The following is an 8,330-nucleotide window of genomic DNA, read 5'->3' as shown; positions in this document are numbered from 1 at the left end:
AATTTGGTCAGCTTCATGAACCTTCTGAAGTTCTTTTGAGTTGCTTACCTTCCTACCTAAGAAGCTTTCCATCAGAGTGGAGTGTGTAAACCTTGGAAGAAACTGTTAAACAATAGTTCTAAAATATCAAAATTACTAGTTGCATTAAAAGCCAGTACCTTTACAATAAGCTACTTTTAACATTCTATATGGTTTTAAGACTAATAATCTAAACAGGAGTTACAACTTTAGACAATATAAGATTTAGTTGTTTCATCAAAATGATCTAAGTTATTATGTTTGACCACATTTCCATGAGCCTGAAAGGCAAACATGCTATTGAAGTAACTAAGGGAGCTTATTGAGCATCTATTTTATTTGTATCCACACATGTGACTCTCTATGTCTACCTGTGACTGTAAGTATGTATATGAGTGTACGCAGATGTGCATGGGCATACTTGGAGTACTGAATCCCTTAAAACTAGAGTTATTGGAAATTGTGAGTCTGGAATGGGTTCTGGGAGCGCAACTTCATTTCTCTGCAAGTGTAGCACCTACTTCTAACCTCTAAGCGACTCTCAAGGTCCTATTTGGGCTCTCTGAAAGGATAACAACATGTCCAACCAATTGGACCAATTGGAACAAGTTCTGGCCCCTAAATTCATCTAATTCATCTACTTTCTTTGTTTATAACCATCTATACAATCATTTTATTTAATCTTAAATAAAAGACATTATACTTTCAAGTTTACAATAAGTATCCCACTTATATAAATAAAAATTATAAGAGAAATAAAGTATTTTATTAATGCTTGTACACTCATTGAGACTTCCTAAATGCATTCATGAATAAATACACTGATAATAAAAATAGTTAATAATCACAAACTGGTCAAGACACAATAAAATGTAACCATGAAATCCATAATACCAACTTATATGTGTACAACACAACTGTACAACTAAGGCATAGGAGACATCATAGAAAGGGAACAGAAATATTGTAGGAACCACAAGAGCGGGACACCTGCTACTAGATAGTATCTCACAGATATGACAAATACTACACACATAAATATTAACAACAAGGCTGTCTAAATAAGACTTTATAGTGATAAAAAAAAATTGACATCTTAGTGTGGATGGGGGAAATTGGGTGAGTTCTACCCTAAAAGCTATAGGTATTCAATGACCCTTAATAGAAGGAATGCATGTACATAACACCAGGGCTACATTGACTCAGTGGTGTGTGTGTGTGTGTGTGTGTGTGTGTGTGTGTCTGTGTCTGTGTGTGTGTGTGTGTGTGTGTGTGAATTAATTATAGAAAAAATGTCATGAATTTGAGAAGCACTAAGAGGCATAGGACGAGATGGAAATGTGAGAGATAGGAGTGAAAATAAACACAGTACTTACACATGCAATTCTCTAATTTTTGAAAAAAATTTAAAAAGGGAATTTAAATATTTAATTACTTAATTTATTTATGTTACACTTTGATTTTGATGACTTTCCCTATTTGTACTTTAGGTCCATTCTATTTATAAAATTAATAGTTTAGCACATGTTACTGCAACATATTGGTGCAGTAGTTAGACTTAGAACATGATTTATGTAAACAATGCATAGCCTCTTCAAACTAATCCCACAGATACCCTAAGTAAGTGGCACATTTTTGATTTGTTTTTTACAACAGAAGAATCTGCTTATGGAAACTAAAAATCACACCCCTCTACTCTTGTACACTTTGGGGGAAAATTGAGTTGTTTTACAAACTTCATAAAAACGTGAAGATTAGCACATTAATGTAACATTTTATCAAACATTTAGTTTTGTTTTAAGAACTACTTTGTGGCACTTAAGAGTTACTGTCCCTAATTCTCAGTTATAGAGAAAACTATGTATGTAAGAATATTCAAAAATTCCAGGATGGAATATTCAGAGTATGTGATCAGAAATCACATCTCACAGGTGCTGAAAGTGGGAAGAGAACTAAATGTCACAAGTACTGAAAGTGTCCTCTTTTATGTAGCAGGGGCTCAGGAGGGTTCACTTATTCATTATCTAATTAGAGCCTTCAAATATCATAGAAGGCCTGTGCTTTCTACTCCTGGCTAAGGCGTTAGGATGATGGAAACAGAATTACATGTGATAATATTTAGAATTATATATCATTTAATCAGTCCCAAGGCCCTTTTATCTCACGGAAATGTGACACTACTGATTTTAGTAGATTTCTTAGAATGCAATGAAAGACTGCTTTTCCTCCCTAGATGACGTAACTTACAATTTCAAAGTTCTATCAAATACACATGATTATTTTGGAGTTTAACACATACTATGTTCTTGATCTTCAAATAATTGTTCTACATATTGCAATTGTACAGGAAATATGAATCAGTATCTAAATGCTAAGGGGAATGTTTTAATAGCTTTAATATTTTTCTTTAATTTCTCAATTGTTTATATAAACACTGATATATGTCTGCTGCTTGGTCACTCTTTCAACATAAAAATATTACCAAGTGCTAGCTTCAGACCTCCCATGCCTGTCTCTCCTTGTGAGCTCTGCTGAAAAAAATTCACAGGAGACACACAGAACAGTGTAGAAAATAGGTAGATTATTGTAGAAGACAAATGTGGGAAATTGTCTGAAAACCCCCTGATCAACATGCATGCTAGGAATTCTTTATAATCCTTCTAATGTTTCTAGGGTAGACCTCTGTCCCCAGAGGCATTTTGCTGCCCATGTGCTTGACAGGACTATAGGAATTAACTCTTATGGAAGGAAGCACTGGCATGTATTTATCCTTTATTAGAAATATGTCATAAAAATAATAATAGAATGATCATCAAGGCAGTTTACATGATGTGTCCAGAACAGACTCTGAAACTCTAACAAATTATTTTACTAATAATTGGAGTTCATCAATTCTATTTTATTTTGTGTGTTCTTGTTTAGGGTGAGCATTAGTTACTTGACCAAGATCTCATATAAACTAAGCCTTGGACACCAACTCAAATATGTAGTCAAGGCTGCCCTTAAACTTCAGATACCCCTGGCTCTATCTCTAATGCACTGGGTATATAGGTGTATGCTATCAAACCCAGCTTAGTTCCTTGTTTTATTTGTTGCTGATACCATGGTGGTATACACTTTCAATGAATTTTTCATTTGTTACCATCTAACAGAAGGAGGTCATTTTTAGAGTCCTTGCTGTGACAGAAGAGAATGATTCATTGGATTCTTTGGAGTATGCGTGTGTTTGTGTGTGTGTGTGTGTGTGTGTGTGTGTGTGTGTGTGAGAGAGAGAGAGAGAGAGAGAGAGAGAGAGAGAGAGAAATACTATGTATGTTTTTGAGTGCTTGTCTTGATCTTATGACATGGTCATGTCACTTATCGATGGGAATATATCCATGGGAATATATATGTACTAAAATATGTATTGATCACTATATAATGACTACAGAGTACACATACAGTACCTGCAGGAATATGACATATATATGAGTTCCTTGATATGAACTTTTCCTGCTTTGAGAAAATTGTCATTATGAGTGGTGAGGCTGCTAATAGCATAACCCAGAATCCTGATTTACAGTGAGCTTATGTATAATAACAGTGAGGATTTCTAGTAACTATATTAATCAGCAATAGTGGTTTATTATCCTGTTTAAATGTTTTCGTTTTGCCTGGCAATTTAGTAGGTTTGTTCACACCAGAACTACCATAAACATGAGTAATGCTTCCTGCTGTCATATTCTGGTAGCAATGATAGCACACAGCAATAGTTTTGAGCTCCACTATAATTTTATGGGCAACTATCATACATGTGGTCCATCACTGACTGAAACATTAAGTGGTGCATGACTATTGCTTATTTGGTTTATAAATTCTTTTTTGTCTTACATATTTTAGGTATACAGGATGGCCGCTCACACCGCAAAGCAGTGCTATAGCCAAAGCAACCTCACATTGCCCACCAAATTTTAACTTCTCTAAGAGTCATGCTCTATGTTTTTAATTATTTCTAAAAGTTTTCAACCCAAAATTTAGCCTACTATAAGAAATGCAGGGATGGGAGATAGAGCAAAAACTGAGGGAATGGCCAATCAATAACCAGCCCAACTTAAGACCCATCCCATGGGCAAGCACCCATCACTAACACTGTTAATGATATTCTGTTTTGCTTACAGACAGGAGGATATTGTCCTCTGAGAGGCTCCACCCACAAGCTGGATCCGCAGGTACAGACACCCACAGCTACATAGCGTATGGTGCTTGGGGACTCTTATGAAAGAATAAGAGAAAGGATTTGGGGGCCCAGAAGGGTACAGGAATTCCACAGGAACACCAACAGTGTCAACTAACCTGAACTCCACAGGCTAGATGTATGCCTCCCCACTCATATGTAGCAGACATGCAGCTTGGCCCTCATGTGGGTCCTGAACAACTGGAACGGGGGCTATCCCAGTAGCTGTTGCCTGTAATTGGGATATGTTCTACAAGTTGGGCTGCCTTGTCTGGTCTCAGTGTGAGAAGAAGCACCTAACCTCACAGAGACTCGAAGTGCATTCAATGGTGGGGTGGGGTGGTATTTACCCAGGGGCATGCCAATCTGCTCAGAGAAGAAGGAGGTGGGATAAGGATTCTGGGAGAGGATGAGTAGGAGAGGCACAGTGAGGAGGATATAAAATGAATAAGTTAAAAAAATAAAATTAACAGGTCAATGTGTGGCGTGAACTGAACAAGCTCCTATTCCGATTCCTAATTGTAAAAATTTATTTAATATGTTGTCTTCAGATAGAGGAAGTATCAGGTATTAAACTAAAAAGAACAGATACTACAACACATGCTGGGGACAATGTGGGGAAAGGGAACACTTACTTGTAGCAGGTGGAATTGCAAACAGGTACAACCACTCTGGAAATCAATCTGGTAGTACTTCAGAAAACTGGAAATAGAACTACCTAAAGACCAGCTATACCACTCTTGGACATATACCCAAAAGATGCCCCATCATACCACAGGGGCACCTGCTCCACGATGTTCATAGTGGCCTTATTTGTGATAGTCAGTAGCTGGAAACAACCCAGATGTCCCACAAATGCAGAATGGATACAGAATATGTGGTTCATTTACACAATGGAATACTACTCAGCTATTAAGAACGAGGATATCATGAATTTTTCTGGAAAATGGATTGAACTAAAAAATATCATCCCAAGTGAAATAACTCAGATCCAAAAGGATGTGGATGGCATATACTCACTAATAAGTGGATATTAGCTGCCAAAGTATGAATACCTAGGATACAACCCACAGAATTTAAGAAGTTTAACAAGCAGAAAGGTCAAGTGAGGATGCTTCAATTCCACTTATAAGGAGGAAGAAAATAATCACGGGAGTCAGAGGGTGGGTGGGACTTGGGTGGGAGAGAGAAATGTGGAAAGGGGAACATGATAAAGTATAGGGGTATTGGGACATGAGAGAAGCCCAGAGGGCCAGCAGAATGAATAGAAATATGGAACCTCAGAAGATGGGAGGTAAAGAGACCCTCTGGACAGTACCAGAGACCAAGGAGGTGAGAGACTATCAGGACTCAATGGGAGATGAAATACCCAAAAGTGGGGAGAGAAAACTCGAAGAGTCCACCTCCAGTAGATAGACAGGGCCTCAAGAGGAGGGATAGTGTTACAAACCCACAGTCAAAATTTTTTACCCAGAAGTGTTTCTGTCTAAAATAACTGCAGGGACACAAATGGAGAAGAGATTGAGGGAAAGAGAATCCAGTAACTGTCCCAACTTGTGATCTATCTCATGGGAGGGCATCAAAGCCTGACACTATTACTTAGGCTATGATGTGCTTACCTACAGGAGCCTAGCCTCTCCTCTGAGAGGACCAACCAGCAGCTTACTGAGATAGATGCAGATATTTACACCCAACCATTGAACTGATGTTGGGAATCCCTGTGGTTGAGTTAGGGGAAGGATGGAAGAATCAAAAGAGGAGCAGAAAAGACCAGCAGTTTCAACTAAGCCAAGACGCAGGGAGCTCTCAGGCACTAAGCCACCAACCAGGCAGTTTACACTGCACCGAGGTCCCCAACACATATACAGCAGAGAAATGCATGGTCTGGCTTCAGTGAGAGACTTGAGGCCCCAGGGAGGGGGAGACCTGATGGTGGCAGAGCACCCTCTCAGAGACTGCAGTGGGAGGGGGAGGAATGGGATGAGGAACTGTGGGAGGTGGGAACAGGAGTGGGAGACAATGGATGGACTGTAAATAAGTAAAATAATAAAAAAATAAATAAAATTGAATTAAATTTAAAAATTAATTCCTTTATTCCTTTCAATGCATTCTCATGGAAAAAAAGCCACTCTAAATGCTGAGTGTGTTAGGTGAAAGATTACCTTTCTAGTCCCAGAACTGAATAACATCTAGTAATATTCAAAGTAATAACACCTTGGTTGGTCCCTGGGAGCTCAGGAAGGTCTGGTTGGTTGTTATTGTTGTTCTTTCTATGGGGTAGCAAAACCCTCCAGCTCCTACAATCCTTGTACTAACTTCCCCATTGGGGTCCCCAGGATCAGTTCAATGTTTGGCTGTATATATCCTCATCTGTACTGGTCCTCCCTGGCAGAGCCTCTCAGGAGACAGCTATACCAGGCTCTTGTCAGCATGCACTTCTCAGTAAGCACTTTTAGGCATCAGCAATAGTGTCTGGGTTTGGTGTCTGCATGTGGGATGGATCCCTAGGTGGCACAGTCTCTGGATGGCCTTTCCTTCAGTTTCTGCTCCATTCTTCTTCTCTGCATTTCCTTTTTTTTTTTTTTTTTCGAGACAGGGTTTCTCTGTGTAGCCCTGGCTGTCCTGGAACTCACTCTGTAGACCAGGCTGGCCTCGAACTCAGAAATCTGCCTGCCTCTGCCTCCCAAGTGCTGGGATTAAAGGCGTGCGACACCACTGCCCAGCCCTGCATTTCCTTTTGACAGGAGGAATTCTGGATTAATATTTTGAGGTGGTTGGGTGGCCCCATCCCTCAATTTGGGGACATGCCTATCCACTGGATATGTCTCTACAGGTTCTGGCTCCCTTTGTTGGATATTTCAGCTAATGTCCTCCCTGTTGGGTTCTGAGAACCTCTTGGGTCCCTGGTATCTGGGACTTTCTAGTGGCTATCACCAGATCCTCCTCACCCACTGCTACACACCTACTTTCAAATTCCTGACCCTATGTACTTCTTCCCCATCTGCTCCCATATCTAAACTGGTCCTCTTCCTTACCTCTCCCTTCTCCTTTCCTCCCATATCTCTCTCTCCTTCTACTTCCCAGAAATTATTCTCTTCCCCCATTGCATAGGACTGTAACATCCACACTTTGTTGTGATCTCATTTCTTCTTGTGTTTCATATGGTCTGTGAGTTGTATCATAAGTATTCCAAGCTTCTTTTTGGTTAATATCCATTTATCAGTGAGTCCATACCATGTGTGTTCTTCTGTGACTGGGTTACCTCACTAAGGATGATATTTTCTAATTCCATCCATCTGCATGTGAATTTCATGAAACCATTGTTTTTAACAGCTGAGTAGTACTCCATGATATAAATGCACATTTTCTGTATCCGTTCCTATGTTGATGGACATCTGGGTTGTTTCCAGCCTCTGGCTATTATAAATAAGGCTGCTATGAACACATCACAAGTGGTCCTACTTTTTCTTTTCTTGGAGCAGAGATTGAAAGAATTTTTTATTGGTTAGTTTATTTACATTTCAAATGTTATCCTCTTTCTCGATTTCTTCACTGAAAACTCCCCATCCCACCCCTCCTCCCACCCTACCATCCTAGAATTCCCCTACACTGGGGCATCAAGTCTTCACAGGACCAAGGGGCTCCACTCTGTTGATGTCAGACAAGGCCATTTTCTGCTACATATACAGCTGGATTATGGGTCTCTCCATGTGTATTCTTTGGTTGGTGGTTTAGTTCCTGGGAGGTCTGAAGAGTCTGGTTGGTTGATGTTGTTCTTTCTATAGGGTGGCAAACCCCTTCAGCTCCTTTAATCTTTCCATTAACTCTTCCATTGAGGTTCCCCTGTTTGCAAGCATAGCCATCTGTACGAGTAGGGCTCTGGGTGAGCCTCTCAGGAGACAGCTATATCAGGCTCCTGTTAACAAGCATTTCTTGACATCTGCTATAGTGTCTGGGTCTGGTGTCTGCATATGTGTTGGATTCCCAGGTAGGAATCTGGGTAGCCTTTCCTTCAGTCTCTGCTCCATTCTTTGTCCCTGTACTTCCTTTAGACAGGAGCAATTCTGGGTTTGTATGTGGGAAAATGAAAATAGAACCA

At 39.7% G+C, this 8,330-nt stretch overlaps 1 pseudogene; it reads right to left on the bottom strand.

Annotated features, from left to right (window-relative positions):
- Positions 1 to 4,693: 4,693 nt before the first annotated feature.
- LOC114630880 lies at positions 4,694 to 4,859 on the bottom strand (annotated as a pseudogene).
- Between the last annotated feature and the right edge of the window lie 3,471 nt (positions 4,860 to 8,330).

This window comes from Grammomys surdaster, unplaced genomic scaffold (genome assembly GCF_004785775.1).
Source record: "Grammomys surdaster isolate TR1022 unplaced genomic scaffold, NIH_TR_1.0 347, whole genome shotgun sequence".
NCBI classification, from domain to species: Eukaryota; Metazoa; Chordata; class Mammalia; order Rodentia; family Muridae; genus Grammomys; species Grammomys surdaster.
The sequence above is the reverse complement of the archived record's forward strand: the minus strand, read 5'-3'. Positions and strand labels throughout refer to the sequence as shown.